Source organism: Podarcis filfolensis (genome assembly GCF_964270895.1).
Source record: "Podarcis filfolensis genome assembly, chromosome: 7".
Classification (NCBI taxonomy): domain Eukaryota; kingdom Metazoa; phylum Chordata; class Lepidosauria; order Squamata; family Lacertidae; genus Podarcis; species Podarcis filfolensis.
The window spans coordinates 56,382,359-56,405,371 of record NC_139603.1 but is presented as its reverse complement, the minus strand read 5'-3'; the positions used below and the strand labels follow the sequence as shown (position 1 = coordinate 56,405,371).

Below are 23,013 nucleotides of genomic sequence, written 5' to 3'. Positions count from 1 at the left end.
ATATTTTGTCATTTCCATTAGTTATTTTCTGTCAAATACATCTTATCTGCCCTGATATTCTGGTCTGTAGCTGCAGTCAGTGCAGTATCTGTTAGTTCATAAAATAACATTTTAAAGAGTTTATGTAAAATTAAAATGTAGTTTATAAGAGCCATTTTAGGAAAAGAGGCAATTCAAGATTCCTTAGCTCAAGCTTTCTGTTAATCTTCTCCCTTTGTTTTGTTTACATATAAAATCCCAATGTGATTATATTTGTTGCTTGAAGTGCTATAAAGTGCTTGGATATGAAGGGAAAGGAGTTGGTTTGCCCTTTTGTACACAAATACACCACAATGTTTATTCAATTTCAGTTTAATCTTTTAGCCAGCAATAAGAATATAAAAGACTGATCCATGGGACTTTTGTTTAGACCAAACCCTAAAGTTGTATATATATTTTAATTTAATCTGGCAGAAGGTTTATTTCTGGTCTGCTCTGACAGTGGGGTGATAGGTTTCTATCGCATTGCCTAATTAATACCTTTAATCTTTTTTAATGGTTAAACTGTCTTCCTTTGGTTGCAAGGCAGACTAGAGATAAAGGCACACAAGACTAGAGGTTAATCCCTGCATTTTACTTCTTAATTTCTGCAATAGGGATTCCCTTCCTTCTTTTGCCTGTTTATTTGAGACTTTCTTCAGACGCTGGCAGAAAAAGACAACAGGAAGTTTCTTTAGCCCTATCATTCAAGATTAGGCAAACATTAAAACTAGGGGAGATAGAATATCAAGTTATTAGGGAGCTGAGTGAATGGGCCACATAATTTCCATATCTGTTTAGGGTGGTTGTTTTTAAGATGCAAATGAAATGTTTATTTTGTGAGCTCTACTTTGTGGCGGGGAGCCTTTGTGTTCATTCTTACAAGGCAATATAAACCAAAAGTATAATAACTCGGGGGGGGGGGACCCCCATATATTTACACCACAACATAGTAAATCCAATAATATGGTACAGGATTAGAAAACAACATTATTTTCAGTTGCCTTATTGAGCTCCTAGCAATAGGCCCCAATGTCTGTGGTGGAAGGAGGGGTGTTGCAGGGCAGGGGAAAACGTTGATCGGCCATCTCCCACACCACATACGGAGGGGATGTGGCCATGGGGGTCAGGAGAACATCCCAGATGCAGCAATCTGTCTGAGATATCTCATGGTGACAGGAGGGCTCCAAGTCATAGCTGAGAGTAAAAGAAGTCTGAAATCTCAGAAGACCCAGGATTTTTTGTTCTTACGAAATTTCTAAACAAGACTTGGGAGAAGTTTATATAAGTCCTTGCCCCACATTGCTCAGCCTCATTCACTTTAAAGTAATGAATGAGCACCACTCCTTTGTGAATTGATGCACCCTGGACTCCAAGACCGTTGTCTGTCTCTTGCCCACCCAAATATAACATGCCTTCTCCTAATCCCTCTAAAGAGAATGCTGGCTTTATTATGAGAGCAATATAAAACCACAGAAAGAGACTAAGTGGCACTTGCTGGTTATGCTTAGAAATAATACCCATGCAGAGGGTGATTTTAACAGAACAACTTTCTTCTCTGAAAGGGGGGGGGGACACAAAAGAAATTATTTAATCTGTAACCACTCTAAGAAATTTTTCAAGGAGTGATACAGTACTTTAAAGATACTGAAAATTGCCATTGAAAGAATTTATAGATAAAAAAACACCCCACTCTTTCTAGATTTTCCCCTTTTAGAACTGTCAAACTAAGTGGTAGGCTTGTAAGCTTATGGCAAACAAAGGGAACTAGAAATGTGAGAAAATGATATAAAAATGCAGAACAAAGTTTTAAAGTTGTTTTAAAGTGATTCCTTGGGGAAAATGAATATTTGCAGCATGTACTCTTCTGCTGACACCAAACTTGATGGTGTTTTGGTGGAGAGTTATCCCCTCTCGAAATAATACATAGAATAGGCCTGTCCTGACATTAGCGTGGAGCTCCAAAAGCAACTCAGAGCCATAGAAACTGGTATGATAAAGTACATGTACAAATACTGAATAATACTACCACACTTCACATAATATGTATTTTTAGTAGATAAGCAATATCAGAGGCCAATATAACTATTCTTATTATGTAGAATAGACCCATAGCTAATCAGCATCTATATGAGAAAATCTCCATTTATTAAAGAAAACCCTCTACTTTCTATGAATAAAAATAAGCTTCTTGGCACTTGAATACGTCCTACTTTTGCACCTGTATTTTAAGAAGTGAACAAGTTATTAACATAATTAGTTGAAGGGAGACCTGCACTCTAATGAGTCTACTAAAATATCAACAAAAATTACCGCTGGACAAAACGGCGTCCTATGAAACAGTTTTAAGTTCCCACAGTGTGTTTCATGGTAAAAAATAATTTGCCCTACCGTTACAATTACTCCTACTATGCTCAAAAGCATTGGTGGTGGCAGGTGAGAATGTTATCATGTTATATGTGGGGAACTAAGCAGGAGAGAGGGATTGGCCAAAGCCCACAAAATCACTGTCAACCAGCAGGGGTGATTTCCTCTGCTGGATAAACAGAATGATGCTGGAACAGGCAGTGAGGAATTCCCTTGCCTCCACAGTGATGCCCCCTGCCGCAGATTTGGGCAACCCACCCACCCCTGCCCCTCCGTACCCCCACTGCTGTGCTCACACTGCTATCAGCCCTGTCACTGCAACTGTACCCTCACCTGCAGCTATGCCTGCACTGCCACCACAACATAGCAGGGAGGGGGATGAGGGAAAGAAGGCAGCACAGGAGAAGCCTCAGAGGGGTTGGCAGGAGCACAATGGCATAGACAGGAGGAAAGCAGGGTGGGGGTTGAATCTGCTGCCTGAAGCAAATAGCTTTACCTTACCTAATGTATCCCTTCATGGATCACTCCCTTGTCATGGCGAAGGGGCTTGAATAACTCTGAGAAGCTATGAGCTATGCCGTGCAGGGCCACCCAAGATGGTCAGGCCATAGCCAAGAGTTTAGACTAAATGTGATCCACCTGGAGAAGGAACTGGCAAACCACTCCAGTATTTTGCCAAGAAAACTCCATGGACATAAAAAAGGAGATGCTTTGAGAAGAAAGTGAGAGTTTCCAAGAACACGACCAAGACAACTAAACAACAACAAAAAAAAGGGGGGCAGTATGGGCTGCCCCTGACACAAACGAGCAGCTGAACAGCATTGTCCAGGGAAGTCTTCCCCCTGAAATTATTGATTTCTCACATTTATATCCAATCTTTCTTCCCTCGAAACCTTTGGCAATGTACAAGAGGCTTAGCTTTAGCATGCTCTATGTATCACAGACTCTTATGTATTCAGCGGTCTATGTTTGCCTGAGCTCTGGTCTAAGGGTTCTGAGTTCCTGTGCTCTCATTTGATTCATGATATCCAGTCCCAGAACTTTTCAGGATTTGGGCCTCTGCCATTGGCCCTTAATCTCTGAGTCATGATTCGCAGCTTGGAAGTTTAGACAACCAATCACGTTGGGAGTGGGAGTGGCCAAGGCCTTCAGAAATGTATATAAGCAGTTGCTTTGCCCCTGTTGTCCAGTTCTGTTAGTTCTGTTAGTTCAATGAAGGTTCTTGCTGCTATCACTGTGTCTTGCCCACCTAGACCGTAGCCTTTAGCTGATTACAACTACACCTGACAGTGCTGATAATCTGTTCTGCAGACAACAGGGGCTGGATCTCTAGGCCCAGAATTGTTTGTGACACTTTCTGCAGCACTCTGATATTAGACCCAGGAACTCCATGGTGTGTGGGATTCAAACTCCAGCTGCTTTCATCCCAATACAACTTGCTATTCAGTGGTCTATGCTGTCTCAGGGCAAGGACTGGCTTGTGGTTAAGCTGTGTATAACCTATCAGGAATCTTATAAGGTAAAAGTAAAAATAACTTTTGGGTCCTTCAGTAGCCAAAGGGCACTGTCTGTGCACAAGAATGGGATATCAACAGGCTTAAGCCAACCCCAATGCTCACAGAATTCAGAAAAAGGGGACGATCACTCCTAACATATTGATGCAGACTGAGACTGATGAGAACTGAGCATGCTCAGTGGGCATGCAACACTGACTGACTGTTTGGAATGGGTGTGTGTGGAAATAGAAAGGGTGAACAGACAATTGTCCAGGAAAGGTCATAGCATGGCTGGCATCCTGAACAGAAAAACACAACAATATTTTGCTGCTGTTCTCCCTTGTTTTGAATGATTCCCAACTTCATCTGTTTTTGTTACTTGACTGTATAAGGAAACATCGCTTCTCTGTTCAATGCTGAAGCTATCCATAGTAGCTTTTTACTTGGAGTTGAGATCTTCATGCTTCTTGTCACCACAAAACCGCAATGAGATTTCTTATTTCAAATAGTTGTGAGATAAGTGAAGCCCACAAAATTAGCTGAGATGAATCACTCCTCACCCTTTCAGCACGCCATTCATGTACGAGGGACTCTGGGAGAAATTAGTGAATTAAAAACAAACATGTTGATGTGATTAATGAGGCATGAAGAGCAGAGAGGACCACAACTATGAGAAGCAAATTGATTGTATTGATTTGATAGACATAAACAATAAATATCTCAACAAAACAATAGTTGAGTAGGAAGCAGCCACTTCCAATAGCACTATCACCCCTTATCTACTTTATACAGATCAATAAATACATACATATGTAGAAGATAAACATATTTTTATACAATAGTACTTGAATTATATTTTACTGTTCTGTAAAGAGCCAGTTTGGTGTAACAGTTAGAGCAGAGCTTTCCAAACTTTGTGTCATGACACATTAGTGTGTTGGTTGCAGTGTGTAGGTGTGTCACATGAAAGCTCTCTGCTCTCCTCCCAGGGTTGGAAAGGGGTTAGTTTAACCTTCAGTTTACTAGTAAAACTGAATTATTGTGCCACAAAATGATGCATGTCTAAAAAGTGTGTTGCCAACATGAAAAGTTTGGAAAACTCTTGAGTCAGAGTCAGCCAAGAAGCTCACTGGGTGACTTTGGGCCAATCACTGTCTTTTAACCTAGCCTACCTCACAGGGTTCTTATGAGAATAAAATAATGAAGGGAGAACCATGTACTCCACCTTACAATCTTTGGAGGAAAAGGTGTTATATAAGTGTAATAAAGAAAATAAAAAGAAGGTGTTTGGATGAAAGGTAGCCACTGCAGCTTTTAAAGACAGAGAAGGTGAAGGGAATTAAGACTACTTTATTTGATGCTTTGTTCTTGTTATTTTTTAAAAACTTTGGAAACAAATATGAATTCAGCAAGACTTTCAATATCATTCAACATCATTTAGATATGTGCTTTCACCAGATACTTGTTTTAGAGGACACTGGTGGGTTGTGGGCTACAAGATGAGGAGCCAGGCTCAGGGACTGAGGAATATCTATTTGAATCTTTCTGGATAGATACGTTTTGTTCCAAGCTGGGCCCCATAGAGGAGGAGGTGGTACTGGTGAAGCTCAGCAAGAGTCCAGGGTGTTCAGAAGCGCCACAAGCTGCTCACTGTAGAGCTGGGTGCTATCAGGCTGGATACAAGGCACCAAAGAACTAGAATATTGCAACTATGGAATATCTGAAGACAATCTAGGGTTTAAGTAGCCCTGTTGCCAGGTTGGTGTTTCCCCGCCCTCTGAAGAAATTGCTGGTGTAGAGGGAATGACCCTATTACATAGGCAACAACTATGGTGGGTATAGGGAATCTCCTGCTGCTCCTGGAGGTGGTGGCACAGAGGTGCCCTGTTTCAGTGCAGTAAGTTCTGAGAAGTCCTCAGATTCAAAGGAGGGAGACAGAGTACAGGCAAGTGACCAGACCATGTAACCAATGACCAGGTATGAGCTGGGCCTCAAGGCAAGGCTGCATGGCAATCAGTCAGACCAGTTCTCAGTGGGGTGTTCATCTTGACCAGTCAGAATCTGCTACTTGGGAAGCAAATCCTAAACTGGGGCTGAGCACCTAGTCAACAGTTCTGTGCAGGATGGTTTAAACACATCTATCACCACTAGCATTGTCCCAGATCTACACTAATATGCCAGTATTTTATACGTGCTCCTTTCACTGTTGTTATATTTGAATTGCTCATCCTTCCCCGCCCCAGATATTCCATATGTGGGTAGTAGGCATAGTTCTCTGGACTATAGAAGATAGCAAACATCATCAGGGATAATGACGTCAATGGCAGAGGCAATATGCAGAAAATAGTATGTGATACTAAGGAATACCAGTGAGCCATCACAATTTATGTAATACTATTTGATCATTTTGTTTGTTTGCTTCCAGAGTTTTTAAACTCGGAGCAGCCCTCTGCAAAATTTTAAGACAATTCTGTGGTTTGCATGAGGCTTGTGCCCTGTGGGTAGGAAAGGATGCTAAGGAGAAACTTTTTATTTGTATGCAGCTGAGAAGTGGCTGCATGTGCAGTTTTAAGCTAATGAATAACTTGTTAAGCACACCTGTCCAAGTGGACCAGCTCCCACTAGGAAGTCTGATTCCATTCTATAATTAATCTCCTTATCCAAGGGAAGTTGGAGTAAGACTATCATTCCAGACTCTGAAAACTAACAGCTTGAACTATAATGGACCAGCTAATGGAGCTAAATCAACTATCAAGTACACTCTGCAGTCCAGTCAATAAACATTTACTTCTGAGAACCAGTGGCAAAAGCAGCACAGATAATTATCCCAATTATAGTACAAACAGGAAGAAGGGTCCTCTCTCCATCTAAGTTCCATAGATGAGAAATAGTTGCTGTTATTATTGCATTCAAGTAGCCCAGAAACTTGGTGGTACTTCTGGTGAGAAGACTGACCAGGAAAATGCTGCGGTCTGCTATTGTTTTTATATTGCCATCCCCTTGCTAGCAACAGAGTGAACTTTGGTAAGCCACGTCTTCACCCATCCCTGAGATAAATAGCTATTAAGTGGTTAATACTGCCACACTGAACCTATTTATTAACTATGCACACTTTGCCAACAATACTGTTCCCAATAGCACAGGCAAGTAATGATGAATTCACATAATTTGTGAGGCGGTCCATGTGGGACTCCATTGCTCTCCCAGCTTACCAACACAGCCAGTTGCTAGTGTTTGCTGAGAGGGAGAGGGGAGAGCTATAGGGAGCTTGGCATAGGGTGTCGTGTGATGGTGGGGGCATGGCATTGGTTCCATATACTGCCACAGTCCACACTGAGCCAAGCTCCTCCCAGAGCCATTCTGAGTAGCTCTGTTGCCTCAGTTTTCACAAAAAAAGTTAAGCACAAGATCCATTCTCTTTTTCTGAGAAAGATGACTGAGGAAATGCCCAGAGCTCAAGACGGGAGAGGTGGGATCTTTTATTTTGATGGACAACTATAGCTTTTAATCACAGTGAATGCTTTTCCTCATGCGCTTTAATCACAATGATTTGTGGGAGGAGTGCTGAATTAAATAAAAAGAGTTGTTCTTCACATGGGTTGTCATTCTCCCAAGTTTTGGCTGTGAAAGCAGGTCACAAGCAATGGTGTTAGATTATTGGGGTGGTCTGCTTCTTTTCCAGTCGTGCTTTTTTTTTTTAACAATTAAGATTTATTATGCTCTCTCCCTTTTCTTCATGGAGTGTACTTCCAAGAAGGGAGAGGCTGGCAAGAAATAATTGCAACTTTCCCAGTTTTTTTTTATTAGGGAAAGTAAAATCACCTAGTACAATAGTCCCTGGAGCTATTTCTCTGATCATTGCAGATTTCTTACCCTGGGGCACCAACAACAGCTTCCCCCACAACACAAAGAGTAGCTTTAGGGGTGGATTTTTATCAGGGGTAGCAAAGTGTTAAAAAACAACAACAACCCTCACATCCATTGCTGTGGTCCTGACCTTTATCCCCCATCTGGTTACTGTTTAAAGTAGTACAATTCAGTATGGGACGCAAAAGTACTTGTTTAGTGTAACATGTAGTTGGGCCCTATGAGTTAATCATATAAAGATATGCATAGTCTCCAACATTTCTCTGATGAAAATAGGGACATCCCATTCCATGATGATAATTTATACCCCACACATCTTATTGGGTTGCCCTAGCATTCTGGGCAGCTTCCAACATATATGAAAACATAATAAAACATGAACATTAAAAAAAACCTTCTCTATACAGGATTGCCTTCAGACAGCTCGGAGGTTGATAACTTCATACCCTCCAGCATTTCTCTAATGAAAATAGGGACATCCTAAGGAAAAGCAGGACATTCCAGAATCAAATCAGAAACTGAGACAACTTCTCTAAATCAGGGATGTCCCTGGAATATGCAAGAAGCTTGCTTACAGCTTAGAAAAGACAGAATGAAGATCTGATACCCAAACTGAGTACCACCCATTTCAGTCTGATCAAAGACTGACCTGAATCCTGACAATGTCTAGGTATGAGTTTTATCTGTAAATCTGAGCTGCCTATGTACATTTGCGCCCCAGAAACTTCTATGGGAAAGCCAAACCAGGTGTGCATATGTTTGCTAAAAACACGCTCGGTGACTTTCATATAATATGGGGTTGGGGGGGTCTGCTTTTGAAGAGTGCCCAACAGATAGGAACAAAATATGTAACCCACTTTATCTATCTTCCTCTCTATTTCATTCCTTTTTCCCTTCCCAGCCTGGCTCCAGTACCAAACATGAGCTGGCTGCTGCTGGTTGGTTGTCTTCAAGTGGTAAAGTGCAAGAAGGCAAGGCAGGGATTGCCTGCACACTCCATTACTGAAGAAAGTAGACACCCACCAACTTTCACTTTATATCCAAACCAGTGAACCTTGAATTAAAATTGATAAATTGATGAAATGGTTTTGGATCTCAGGACCATGGGAGGATGCTAATGGTTGGCTTTGCATGCTGAATTTGATAAGGCCTTTTATGCTACCATCAGTATTCTTTTTTGTGGAATTTATAGATCGACTGTAGCAAATTTATTAAGGAATGTGTAATTCTTTTCCTTAGTCAACTCAGAAAGGAATTATATTTGCTCTACACCTTGTTCGTTAATTCATTTCAAAAGGTAAGGAACATATTTCTGCTTAAGACTTTAAACTAGTAGGATAGCAGATAATTAAAAACTGTCTCTATAATGACTAATGTTAAATTGGTCTGTTTTATAACTTTCCCTTTCTCACCAATCCTTTTCGCTGCTAATATTGAAGGAATCCCTTCTGGGATAACATGATGGAGCTTGATTTGACAAAAAGAACAGTCCCACATGTTGTTCTTTATATGGAATATGAGTTAAATTTCACTGTTTTAAAGTAAAAAAACCCAAACTAAATACCCTACAGGACTCAATCCTGTGAAGTTTGGGGAGCCTCACAGCTGAATGGAACCCTGTCTTACACCCACACCCACACCCACACCCACACCCACACCAATATTAGCAGATACCCATGCAAGCAGCATGACGGATATCCCTTGTAACGTCCAAGACTATGGCTTTGTGATGGAGCACACAGCATAGGTCTCCAACATCTTCTAGAAAAGACTCCTGGAGAGCTTCTGCAGTGTAGGCAATATTGAGCTCAATGGACCAATTATCTGATTCTATAGGCTATGGATTGTAAGGCAGCAATAGAGGACCTACTTAGCATTCAGATGATTCCAGGTTCAATCACTGGCATCTCCAGAAAATACTTGAAAGCCTCTTAGAGATTGTTGCCAGTCCCTGTAGGCCAAACTTGGCCCTCCAGGTGTTTTGGGACTACAACTCCCATCATCCCTAGCTAACAGGACCAGTGGTCAGGGATTATAGGAACTGTAGTCCCAAAACAGCTGGGGGGCCAAGTTTGGCCATGCCTGCTGTAGGCAGTGCTTAGCACAGGTGCCAACTTGAACAAAATATTGGGCAGCCCCTGCCCACACTTCTCTGCTCCCTGCACTTCTGTAGAGCGTACCTTCCTCAACTGGGCATATGCCTTATCACTGTTAGAAACTGATTATGTTGGCCTTTGTCCGACATAGCAAGCAATTTCTTATGTTTGCATCTTACCTGGTACAGTTTTGAGCCAGATTGGAAAGGAATAAGAAACAATGATCTGTTGTAACTTACCATGTGGTGATTAGTGCTAAAAACCTGAATGTTAACACTAACTTATTGATTATGTTTTGGATTGGTGTTAAAAATTATCAAACTTTTGACATCGTTCTTTGCAAAATCCTAAAAGCAAAATGGATTTGCTGGATATATGCAGAAGAGTGCACTGTTTTTCTACTGCCATTAAAAATTAGTTATTTTAATTCTCTTATTTGGTGATTTGCTGCGCAAATGAACAGCTTTTAAGTTTTTCGTTAAATGATAGCTCACTCATCCTTTTGTTTCTGCGAATTACAGTTGGAGTCAAAATGTAAATCTGGGAATAAAACCTCTCTTTTCATTTAGGTGTCTCTTTTGCATGTGTGGAACAAATGTGGCAATAACTATATTCTAATTTTAAAGTATATAATAAATGCATGATCTGCTTTACAAGCAGAGCTTAGATTTATTTTCATATTAAAATAAATCAGCAGACAACCAAAAGGGCACAACTTAGGGCATATTCGTTTTAGCTAAAGTGAATTAAGACCTTGTTTTTTAAACATAAAAATGTCCATTCAGAAGCATTTGTATGTTCTATACTTAAAATATGTGTGGTTAAGATGGAATAGGTATCATAGTTTTCTTACTTGAGTTGAAAACTAAAGGCAGTGGGCATACCCCTATACTGGGAAAGTATTGCTTTTTGATACATTTTTGAAACGCCTTGCGTTGTAGCTGTACTAGATTCTAGACATTAGAATAAAAGGAAAGTATTCTTGCAGTGGGACAAAAGACCAAAAACAATTCTCTATAGGCTTTGGCCCCATGGTGGACTAGAGAGCAGTTTACTGTGATGGTAAGCTTTTGGAATGTGTACATAGTGAGAACTGAACAGGAACACTCCATACTGTTAGCATTTTGTTGCAAGCTCCATTGTTGTGTTTTTTTCAAATGCACATTTTAACACATTATGTACCCCTCAACTTTCCCACTTTAAGTGGGACACCTGGAATTACAGAAGCCATCCCAGCTTCTGACTGGATCCCAGAATGTTCTGTTTTGGGTCCTGTAAGCAGTGGCGTAGCGTGGGTTGTCAGCACCCGGGGCAAGGCAAGTAATTTGCGCCCCCTAACCCATGGATTTGCGCCCCCTAACCCATGGATTTGCCCTAACAGTCAGATGTTGCGCCCGGTGCGGCCGGCCCCCCTGCACCCCCCACGCTACGCCACTGCCTGTAAGAGTACGATCCCAACAAGACATGTGTCCCGATTTTTCTCTGCAGCATGTTCGAGGGTATGAAATTAACATTAATATGCAATAGTTTTGAAAGCCAGTCTTCTACAAGTGGTATATTGTTTTTCATTTCTTCATTATGTGTGTACAGTGAATAACATATTTCCCACTAATTCTCCTCCTTCCTTGTACATAGTCTTTAATCCATTTTAATAATATAATTTGTGGCGCAATTGCTAGTTTATCCCCCCATTATTTCCTGTGTTGTTCTAATAATACCCAGCCAAATAAACTTACATACCCATCAAATGTACATAAAATTAGTTTTTTGAAATCAAACCTGTATTCCTACCCATATCACACTGCAGAATGAAATATTTAAAGCTTGGCATATATTATTGCAGAGACATTTTTCTAAACTCAAGTTCCACAGGTCTAAATTAAAATATATCATCCTTTCCAACAAATGTTTTTCAAAGCATGAAAAAAACTCTTGATTTTTTAAAAAAGAACTTTCGATCATTTTTGTGCCATCCCTTTTACTTTTAGTGCATCTCTGTTATAAATTAACACATTATAAAGAGCTGTCATAACAATTTCTCAGTGATTTAACTCAAGTGACCTCCTGTAGATCAGATCGTAGGCAAAAAAATAGCTTCATAGACCTCATGCAGTTTCTGTTGATATCCCTTAAAAATAATTCTGTTGATATCTCTTTAAATGCAGCAAATGCACTCTTCCCTCTCTCAGCAAACCTGTTCTGTCTAAGGCATTATTGCCATCCACCCAATTCCATTCAACTTTATGGCAATTCCACCTCCTAGCTCATGGACAAGGAATCTGTGTTGTTAGACTACATTCTGGCTGTTGACTATGCTGGCTGGGGCTGGCAGGAACTGAAGCTCAGCAACATCTAGAAAACCACCAGATTTCCTCTCCTAGCCTTTCTTGTTTGGTGCAGGCAGCATATTAGTGGACAGTTGAGAAACCATGGAGAAGGGATGGGTTATCCTCAGAAGTACTGATCTTACATACACCTCGTGTGTGTGTGTGTGTGTGTGTGTGTGTGTGTGTGTGTAGTTTATACATGACTAGGCTTAGTGCATGAAGTCAGGTATATTTCAGAGACTGGAACAGGGCACATTATGTTACTAATTCACATCACAAGCTCACTGTCCACAGATATGTCACATGCACAGGGTGAATGTTCTTGCCTTTTCTATCCATTTATACTGGCATTGGGCTAGATTAGGCATGATATGATCTGGAGAGCTGTTTTAATTTATACACCAGTTATTCACGAAATATGGCAAGTGGGAATCAATGGCAGAGCCTTTTTAGGTGTGGCACTCAAGCTCAGCAACAAACTCACAAGGAGCTCTGTGCAGCTGTCCAACGACTTTGTTTTTGATTAGCAGTGAAAATAGTTTTATTTCAGTGAGCTTTTGTAGATTATCATCTCTGGGCTGTCTTTTATGCTGCTTCCACTTTTTTTTTTTAGGCTTGCTGTGTGGTTTTATCAGTATATTTGTTCTTCATTATGCTTTGCTGCTTTAATGTTGAACATATTTATTTATTTATTTAATTCCCGTCCCCTAAAATTATTATACCACTAGACTGTAAAAAAACAAACAAACAAAAAACACCCACCCTCAAAATGGTTTATGAAAAGCATACACCACCTTGTGCATTTGTTAGAATGCTGGGAATAAAAAAAAAAATTCAATAAAATATGTGAGATAAGCACTGAGCAGGTAAGTTGCAAAATATGGAAAACATAACGAGTATTGCAGATCTGGAATAGAGTTTAAAATTCCAACATATGGGATTGGAAACTAAACTAGGTTACTTTTTAGAAATCTGTACCCCCTCAGACTACACAGAGGGCTAAATGGACTTTTTTAGGGAGTTGAAAATGACAGCAGGAGGGAAAAGGAGATGGTTGATATTCTTTCCATGAACTTTTAAAAAATCTTAGTATCCAAGCCAATAAATTTTGATTTCTTTTTATAAGGTACACATATCTCCTAGATTTACCTGTTTCTGTTTATCTATTTCTCTACAGATAAAAGGAGAATAGGCACAGAACCATTTTGCTGGAAAATCACCAGAATGTGCTGAGCGTTTTCAAGGATATGGTATGTAAACAATGTGTCACTATTTGTTGAATTTAGGGTTAGGATGGAAGTTTTTATTTGCAGACTTTTGTTTTCAAATTTTAGGGGACAGGGGGCAAAAAAGGGAGAGAAGTTTGGGGGGAGGTGTTAGAAACAAGTTTAGAGAGCTTAAAATTTGGTGCAATAGCCATGATAATTCCTCCACCGCCCCCTTACATTATTTTGAACTTATTTAAGATTGGCTCTCTACTGGTGTAGTCACATAGTATCACAGAATTGTAGAGATCTTGCACAATCTGGGTATGGCACCCAGTTTGTTTTGCTGACACTCTTATTTTCAACTCACTGTGGGGTGAGCTGAACAAATCTCTTTCTGCATCAGCTGCCTATTTTCTAAAAGGGTAAATCTGTTTGCTGCAGACTAATTTAAAAGTTAGTAGACTGCTTTTCCTGGGCTGTATTTTGTGCTGTTCTTGCAGAGACATGAGGGATGAATTTGTCCTTTTCAAAATGACTGCTGCAGATTCTCCTAGTGTTTTGCAGAGTAGAGGCTGCTTCCTCCAAGTTATCTTTCTGGCTTTGTAAAGGGATGTCCTCTATTAGCTGCATTCATGCACAAAGCCCTTTGCCTAGAATTCCAAGCACCAGTCTTTCAGATGTACTTTTTGTCTGTAAAATCGCAATATTTTTAGCCTGTTCTGTCAAGGACAGTGGCCCCACCTAGGGGACAGGATTCTAGCCCAAGTCAGGTGTGTGTGTATGTGTGTGTGTGTGTGCCTGGTAGGCACAGCAACCAGCCACACTTGGCCACATACCACTAATACCAATTCAAAATCCAGGAAGCAAAGGTCAAGTCAAGCAAAGGTAAGATTCCAGCCAGTCAACCTCAGACAAAGGAAAGTTTAGGTCCAGATAAGTGAGAAAGAGTACATGTGTTTGAGGGATGGAGGAAGAGATAATTATGGATATACAGTATTGTTGTACCAGAAGCAAAACATTTTTTAAAAAATGCTGTTAGCAGCTGAAAAATAATTGCTGCTCTTGAATTTGCTTCTGAAGCAAACAGCATCATGCCCCTTCATGCTGGGGATGATCTTGATAATACGATCTCCAATCAATTGATTGGTGACAAATTATTACTATTATTATTATTTGTTATTTATTAAGTTTCTATATTGCCCTTCATCTGAGGATCATAACTCACTATGGCCCCCACAAACAGCTTATTAAAAATCCCTCCTCTATGTTTCAGATGCAATTTGGAGATTCAGTGGGAGCTCCACTGCAAAGAAAAGAACTGTATTTTATGTGCAGTATTTTTGGATATCGTCCCTCTTAACAGTTTGGGGTTTTAGTGGGAGTTATTGAACAGGAAATTCACAGAATAACTTTTGATGCACACATATTTCAATAGTACATGTATAAAACCTCTGGATCACAGCCAGTGCTAAAGTGCTTGGGAATTTCAAAAGCTAGCCAGCAACAGACTTATCTTCTCCTAGTAAATGCCCATGTTTAACTAAATACTTATCTGCTGTGTTTATTGAATTTGAATATACACATGGAAATATGAAGGGATGCTGAAGAAAAGGGAGATTAAAATGGTTTCAATTTATTAACTTTGAAACGGATAGGCGTTTGTTGTGGCAAAGGCACTAGCAAAATAAATAAACATCAGTGCCGCAGTCCTTAGATCAGGAAGGAAGGAAGAAGGGTCTTTGAAGGAAAGAGGAGTTTTGGGAAAGGAATGTAGCTCAGTGATAGAGTCATTGTTTTGCATCAGAATCTCCCAGGTTCCATCCCTGCCATCTTGAGGTAGGTCTGGGAGACAACCCTATTGGAAAGAAGCTCTGTTAGCCAGTATAGACAATACTTGATGAATGGCAGGGACGTAGAAAGGGAGGTGCGGGGAGGGGTGCAGGGGGGGGGGTCTACCCCGGGTGTCATCCATTGGGCCTGGCCTGCAGCACACCCGAGCCACACATCTCTCCTGGGAATGATGTAGCAGCTCAGGGCCCCGCGCTGCCTGAAACGGCAGTGTGGGGCTTGCGTCCACCAGGCTGACTCCGTGGGCAGCTCGCTGCACTGCCCCCCTGGGCAGATCACCATGCTGCCTCCCTGGGCGGATTGCCGCGGTGCCCGCGTGCGCAGATCGGCCCACCCCCATGGGCAACTCGCCCTGTCCCCACCACTCCGGGTGCCGGAGCAGCTAGCTACGCCCCTGATGTATGGTCTAGCTATCAGGAGTTCAGCCTACACTCGAGTAGGACCCTGGTAGAGACACATGCCCAACTGGCATGTTCTCTCTGTCCTGGTCGATCATTCGGGAGCTTCATAAGCTTTCTTCAGCCTGAACATCACAGCAACCGATGCCAACTGACGCCGGCACACTTAGGGATCTGCAGAGTTTGCGCAGTTGCGCAACAGACCTCAGCAACTCAGCATTTTGGCTAATCTACTTTATTTACATATAAACATACATGGAGCACTGCAACATGGCTCCCTCTCTCTCTAGCATCAGACAGCAAAGAGAAAAAGAACAAAGAACAATAGTCCCACTTCACGGAACACAGTAACACAAACATCCTGCCTCCGTCACTTCCCACTCTGTGGAGTCAAAACATACACCATCATGTGATAGACAAAAATCCCATGACTGCAATCATAGATCAGGAATTCTAACACTAGCTCCATATAGGGCAGCCTCAAGTGCTCTTAAGTACAGGGGTACCTCGGGTTACATACGCTTCAGGTTACATACGCTTCAGGTTACCGACTCTGCTAACCCAGAAATAGTACCTCGGGTTAAGAACTTTGTTTCAGGATGAGAACAGAAATCGTGTTCCGGCGGTGCAGCAGCAGCGGGAGGCCCCATTAGCTAAAGTGGTGCTTCAGGTTAAGAACAGTTTCAGGTTAAGAACGGACCTCCAGAACGAATTAAGTACTTAACCAAAGGTACCACTGTACAGTAGAGCTTAGTATTCTTTCTTCTCCTTCAAAGACATAGATATTGTGGGAGTAGAGGGATGCTGTGCTCTCAGTCAGTGTTTCAGGGACCATGATATTTTAATGGGGAGTCTCTTGGAATGCTATTTGCTACATTCCCCATGACCCTCTCCTGTACACACTTACCTAAGAAGCCCCATTGAATGTAATGGGACTTACTTCTGTGTAGACTGACCTAGGACTGCAGCACTAATAGATCCAAGAGTAATTTTTCAACACATTTATAAAGAAAATTATATTGGTTCAAGGCAAATAAGTGGGTTTGATGAATATACTTCTCCCTGGGGCAAGACTTTTTGCAAATATAATTTAATGTGTTTGTTTTCAATCCTGTAATTGGTGCGGTTGGGGAGCCAAATGCATCTCACCTATACTATGCATTCTGCAAGAAGTGTTTGTACAAAAATAGTTCTCAGGCACAGAAATGGTGAAAGATTTGCTTTAAATAACATGTTAAATATTGAATACATATATTAACTATTTATCTGTTGGTGGGAACTAGACCATTATAATATACTACCCATGGAATGCAGCCACTCTGTTTTATCTTGTCCAAGATGTTATTTTGAAAAGACTACACAGCATCTTTAAAGCTTGCAGTCTTGCATCATTTGCACATTAGTATGTTTTGAATCCTCGATCCACCTAAATCATGTAATAGGAAAACTGTCTTTCAAATAGAAATACGCTCAAGAAAAAAACAACACATTCAGATTTATGTGATGGTTTCCATAAAGCTGTGGATAATTATTTACAAAACACAGGATTAATAAGCATCTATTTTCATGTCATCACTGGGAAGAGATTCAAACTTACTCAGATATCATGCGATTCTGTTTTATGAAACTTTATCTTGGTATATATATAAAAAATAGAGCTTGTCATACTTATCTGTAATGTGAAGTGATTTCTGTTCATCTCTATGCACCTCATGCCTAGCTTTTCCTATCCTGCTTTTCCACACTCTGGCAAACACATTAACAATAGAGACTGGGGTAAGATAGGAATATATAGATACCTTGTACATAAAATATATGCTCCATCCATAGTTATAGGATAAGGCTGTACAAAACTTCCAGACCATTGTGCTTTGTAGATTATTTGGAGTACAAAACTTTCCCCCTTCCAAACACCATCACTCACTCATGTTTTATTGCAATTTTTATCCTCCCCCCAATTTGGAAACAATACTAACAGATTTAGCCTATCAGCCTTCTAAGATTAACTGTTTCCATAATCATATTGTGCCAATGCTGTCAGGGATAGGTGTCTCCAAAGTTATTCTGAAGTCATTTAGACTATTAAAGGATTAATAATCTGGCCTTGCAAACCCTAAATGATTTGAGAAGTTATTACTTTTATCGGGAGTCCCACAGGCTTCACCTGAAACAATTAGATGAACAGGACTGGTCAGGGCCTGAGCTTCTGTTGTGGAATTTAAATAGAACCTCTTTATCCCATTCGAGGTTGAAACTGATTTAAATCGAAAGCATGTTTCAGTACATTCTTTTTCCCCCACAAGAAGCTAAAATGTGCTTGTCCCAACCATTATGTAAATGGACACAGTTATAGCTGCGTCTGTAAAACAAACACCTCAGCCTTTTCAAATAAGGACCATCATGGGCAACCCTGTTTGTCTGGCTCTTATTGGGAAACAGGATGCCAAAGTCAAGGAGAAAATCCCTTCTTTAAACACAGAATGCGACCATCTTCTGGAAAGAACACAACTTTTATTTTATTTTTTAATGAGCCGTGCACAATTAGATAAACCCTCCCAAATGTAGATAGTATAACTGGATAAAGATGAAATCTGCTGAAATCATCTTATGTAAACTGCATAATGGCACTTCAAATGGCCCCTTTCTGTCACCCACCATAAGCATCACACACACACACACACACACACACCATTCCCGCTGCAGTCAGGTGAACTGTCAAAGAGCTATTATGGTTGGCTGCCTAGAATTCTGTGGAAAGACAAATCTGTACAATTTTCTCCTTGGACAATAAATGGTTCTTTTTGTGCTTTTAGGTTTCCCTAAACAATTTTGCTATACAGATAATGTGGGTCTTCTTTTCTTCTTCTTTTTTGCATGATCATGATAGATAGATAGATAGATAGATAGATAGATAGATAGATAGATAGATAACAGTGAAGGGATATCGTTTGGGCTGAAACCTGTACCATGAATGGATGGATACATGTTAGCATTACCATATATGGGTAAGCTTTTATTTTGTATTTTTTTTTCCTGCTGTAGCTCATCACGTATGGTTCAGACACATAAGAGCAGCATGTTGCATTTTGGTATATGTTTAACCGCTATTGATAGAACTAGCAAATGGAGGAACCAAACACACATACAACTGCGAGATCACTCGATTTACAATTCAATGCTGGGACCTGACAAACATTACATACGCTTAGCCTTCCATGCCTGTTTAAAATACTGCATGCTCAGAAATGAACAGATTATTGTAATGTGTAACAGTGCATCTTCTGATAAAGCCTGACCTCATAAATAAAGAGATGAATAAAGGTGGCATTTCTGAAAGTGTTTTCTTTAGAGACAAGGCTTTTGTACATTCTAGGGGAAAGCTGTATGTTAGGGTTTTTTATTTTTATTTATTTAATATACTTAAATAAAGCCTGGGCTTAAATAAACTGGACTGTTTATTTTTTTTAAAAAAACAGCAAAACAAAAATAAGCTGAACAAATATTTGTAGAATAGCCTTTCAAAAAATAATTGTTTTTCCTTGTTTTTCCTTGTTTTTGTATACTGCTTATTTATTCTAAGAATTTGCTTCAGCTGATAAGCAGCAGAAGTCAGATTTCAGGCACTCAAATTGTGGCAGTTCAATAATTGCCTACTCTGGTGTAATCCTGTTTTTTTCCAGTGGCCTTGACTAGTGTGAATGGTCATGGAATAATTCCCAAAATTTTCTTTCAGATGTCACAAAGTTGCATGAGGGTAGACATCAGATGCCGTTACAAAAGAAGCAGATGCAACGCAGGCAAATGGCGATTTAAAAATCCTGTACCATCAAAAACCATCTTGTTTATAAAATCATAGATTTGGAAAATCCCATTCTCTCTCACACACAAACACACACACACACATATATATTAAGTTCTTTGCAGCACTTGATGGAACTTTTATGTTTTCCTTTATTTTATTTTTTTAATTCCTTGGAAGTATTGTAGATTAACAGTTGTATTTTACATTTAAAAAATAATAATTTGTGGGTAAACGTTTTAAATGTGCTATGAATACCATTTTACATGCTGGTGCACGTGTGGGTCCTTTTGTAGATGCACTTAGCATAGTGGCTTGCCTGCATATGCATCTTGCGAAAACCTCACTGCCCCAATCTGGCAGAGGCATTCTGAGAACAGATATGGGATTCTGTACATGGATTGGTCCTCGGGATCAATTCCATGCGCACACACACAGAAGTACTGTGTAGTAAAAATAAACAAATCCTTGCATTGAGAACTTGGGCGGTGCACAGACAGTGCTCCTACATTGCGCATGCACCACTAAACGTATGTTTAGCATTTCCAGCTTTGAAAGCCTGGATGAAGCACGGGAGAGGGAACCTCAAAAAAGGTTGCCAGGTCTGCTGCAGCTGACAGGGCCAACCATGCACTTGGCCAGAAAACACCCGCTTGCACCAACTTGTTCACGGTGCGCTGCTGTGTACAAAACCATAACTAGCCCATCATGTGCATTGCACAGTAGGAGGCATGGACTGCAATGCAGTAAATACAGTCCCTGCATGGAAATTCATCCCCCCCCCCCAAAAAAGCTTAACAGCTTTTTGTGCCCGGCAACCCTAATATACATCCACATGCATGAGAACAAGCTTGCGCCCTAAATGCACAGCACCAGCACTTTGAATAACACATTTGAAACCTTGAGCTGCTCCAAATGTTCTCTGGATTGTGGCCAGGGTCTGTGCCCCAAATAATTTACATGTAGGCGGTGCTTTTTTCTGGGGGTGCGCATACCCCTAAACATCTTGTGAATCTAAGTTTGGCCTCATTGAGGGGCAGTATTTCAATATGAGTAGGAAAATGAGAGTACCCCTCAACATTTCTTTTTTTTTAAAAAAAAGCACTGCATGTAGGATGGGAAGCTGTCATCAAATGCACCATTATATTCACCAAGAATCAGTGCTAAGGCTGGTACAGATGGTTCTTCCTTCTGTCCCGCAGAGTTTGTTAATATATATTGCTATAGAGTTGTCTTTTGGAATAGGTTCACAGAGCCTTTCTTCCCCCTGTCGAGCCACGTAGCGCCCACAGAGCTACTTCACGATTCTCAGATAGCATAATTTTGGAAACGTCGTACGTAAGCTTATTTGTTTCTCTGCTGTCTTCATAAGCAGGAGAATCTAATTCCCTCCCCTCTGCATATCGGCTAGACTGGACAAATCAAGGTGACAATCCGTGGTTAGCCCTGTCAGGCCCTTTGTGCTGCTGCTGCTCTGAATTGAAATACAATGGAAGCAAAGTGGTATATATAACAGTCCAGCTGCTTTGCTGTGACAGGAGAGTCCCAGTATTACAGGGTGTCAGATCTTGTTTGTATACCGAGTGTGGGCCATTCCGTACGATGACAATGCAAATTGTGAAAACTCTCCGGCAAGATAGGAAGTCATATCAGGAGATGTATGTCTGGGAAGGTGTGGGGAGGGCTGCTCGCTCAAAATCGCCTTGCAGTAAGGATCCCACATCAAAGCCTATCTTTTTGGCGCAGCTCTTCTATTCCTATGCAGGGCCCATTTCCTAACAGTGACAGGAGACACAACCAGGCACTTGTTCGTAAATCTATCAGAGACTGCCTTTCTCGGGGTTCTGCACTGATGTTACTTTTTAAAGGCAGCTTTATATTTCATTTAAGCATGCAATTAATCATCCTTACAGTGTCGAGATCACTGGCGTCAGCAGTGTGATTTAATTAAATTTGAAATTATTGTACAGTACATATATAGGCATCCAACTAGCCAGTCCAAATTAAATGCTGTGGTCTATTTCTTACCCAGGGTGTTTTCAATTTAAGTATTCATCCAAAAGGTCACCCTTCACAGAAGGAAACCGTTTTTATGTTTGAACTGTTGCAAAACTGAAGTAGCAAAATCAACACGAAACCTGTGCAGTGAATTCTTATTGTTCAGTGCGCTTGTATGCATGTATTTTTTTTAAAAAAATTGCCTTTTTGTGTTATGCTGATTTTATGTCCAGTGTTCTTAGAGCGCCATTTTCATGCTTCCACATTGCTCTCTGTTGTGTCAGCACTGAGCTGAGTTAGGGCGGAAAAGAGAATCCACCATTTTGTTTCAGTGCTGTATTCAAGCAATTAGTCTACAAAATGGAACTATATATATATATATATATATATATATATATATATATATATGGTATTTGGGTGGCTTTTACCTGCTTGAGAGCAGCAAGCAAAACCATACACTGTTAAAGCACTTCCTGAAATAATTTCCAAGGGTGATTTAATTATGGTTATTACTAAAGGGGTGGGGGTGGGTGGGTGGGTGAGTGGGTGTGCGAGAGAGAGCAAGAAAGCAAGAGAGAGAGAGCAAGAAAGCAAGAGAGAGAGAGAGCCTAGTAAAAGGAGGCCTTTGTGGTTCTTTATCTGCTGAATGGTGTACTGTACATAGGATACTTGCAGTCAAATGCAAATTTCTAAAAGTAAAATAAAATTGTAATGCATTGATAATCTAGATTACATTTAAATGTGATTTTTTAAAAAAAAAGAAAAGAAAAATAATTGTTTTTGCGTTACATTCTTACACATGTAATTCAGAATATTTCAGACAAGAAACCAGGCCAGTAACACTCAAAACACCGTAGCACTGGCATGTGTGTATAGATAGAAAGATAGATGGATAGATATTAAAGGGCGGGGTTGTTGTTTTTTTGAATTCTGGAAAATGTGTCATCCGTTAAGAGCAGTTCAGGTCTTGTGTGTGAAAAGCACAAACCTTTTTTTTTTTTTTTTTTTGATGTGCTGCGGTGTCTGCACTTTTTGAAATTGCATATTTATCAGCCTATGCATTATTTATGAGCTTGGAAAGAAGACCGGGGGGGGGGGGCGTTGTGGAGTGGGAGGGATAGAAAGAGTGCAAAAACATATGCTTTGAAAGAGGAGTATTTTATACACACATAGTACGAAGCCTTTCTCAAGGATTACGCTAAGTAATTGATTGCTCCTTCCCTTGTACTTTTTTTCAGTGAGTTGACTGGCCTTGTGATCCTTCCTTCCTTCCTTCCTTCATTGGCTGGGAAGGACTTAGATGATGTTTGCCACTGATACGCAATTCTCCTGCAGTGTCCAAAAGAAAAGGGTATTTAATAAATATTAATATTTCAACTGTCAGGTTGCATTCTTGTCAAGAAGGTTCTGACAAACGGAGGATTAGCAACATGTTTCATAAATTAGAAATGATCCCCTCTGCAGAATGTCCAAACCGAAGCTCAATAGTAGAGCAACCAGGCTGGTTCCCTGACCCAGTTGAACATCTCATCTGCGTCAGATCTGCAGTCAGTCGTGTGGAGGAAAATAAGGCTCCTCATCATTCATTACC

At 40.5% G+C, this 23,013-nt stretch overlaps 1 long non-coding RNA gene across 2 annotated transcripts in view; it reads left to right on the top strand.

The window, feature by feature from the left end:
• LOC310766852 overlaps window positions 1–23,013 on the top strand; it is a 268,649-nt gene that overhangs the window by 127,960 nt on the left and 117,676 nt on the right. For both annotated transcript variants that reach the window (XR_014550460.1, XR_014550461.1), the window contains exon 3: window positions 13,349–13,421. This is a non-coding gene — a long non-coding RNA (uncharacterized lncRNA). The remainder of the gene's footprint in view (window positions 1–13,348; window positions 13,422–23,013) is intronic.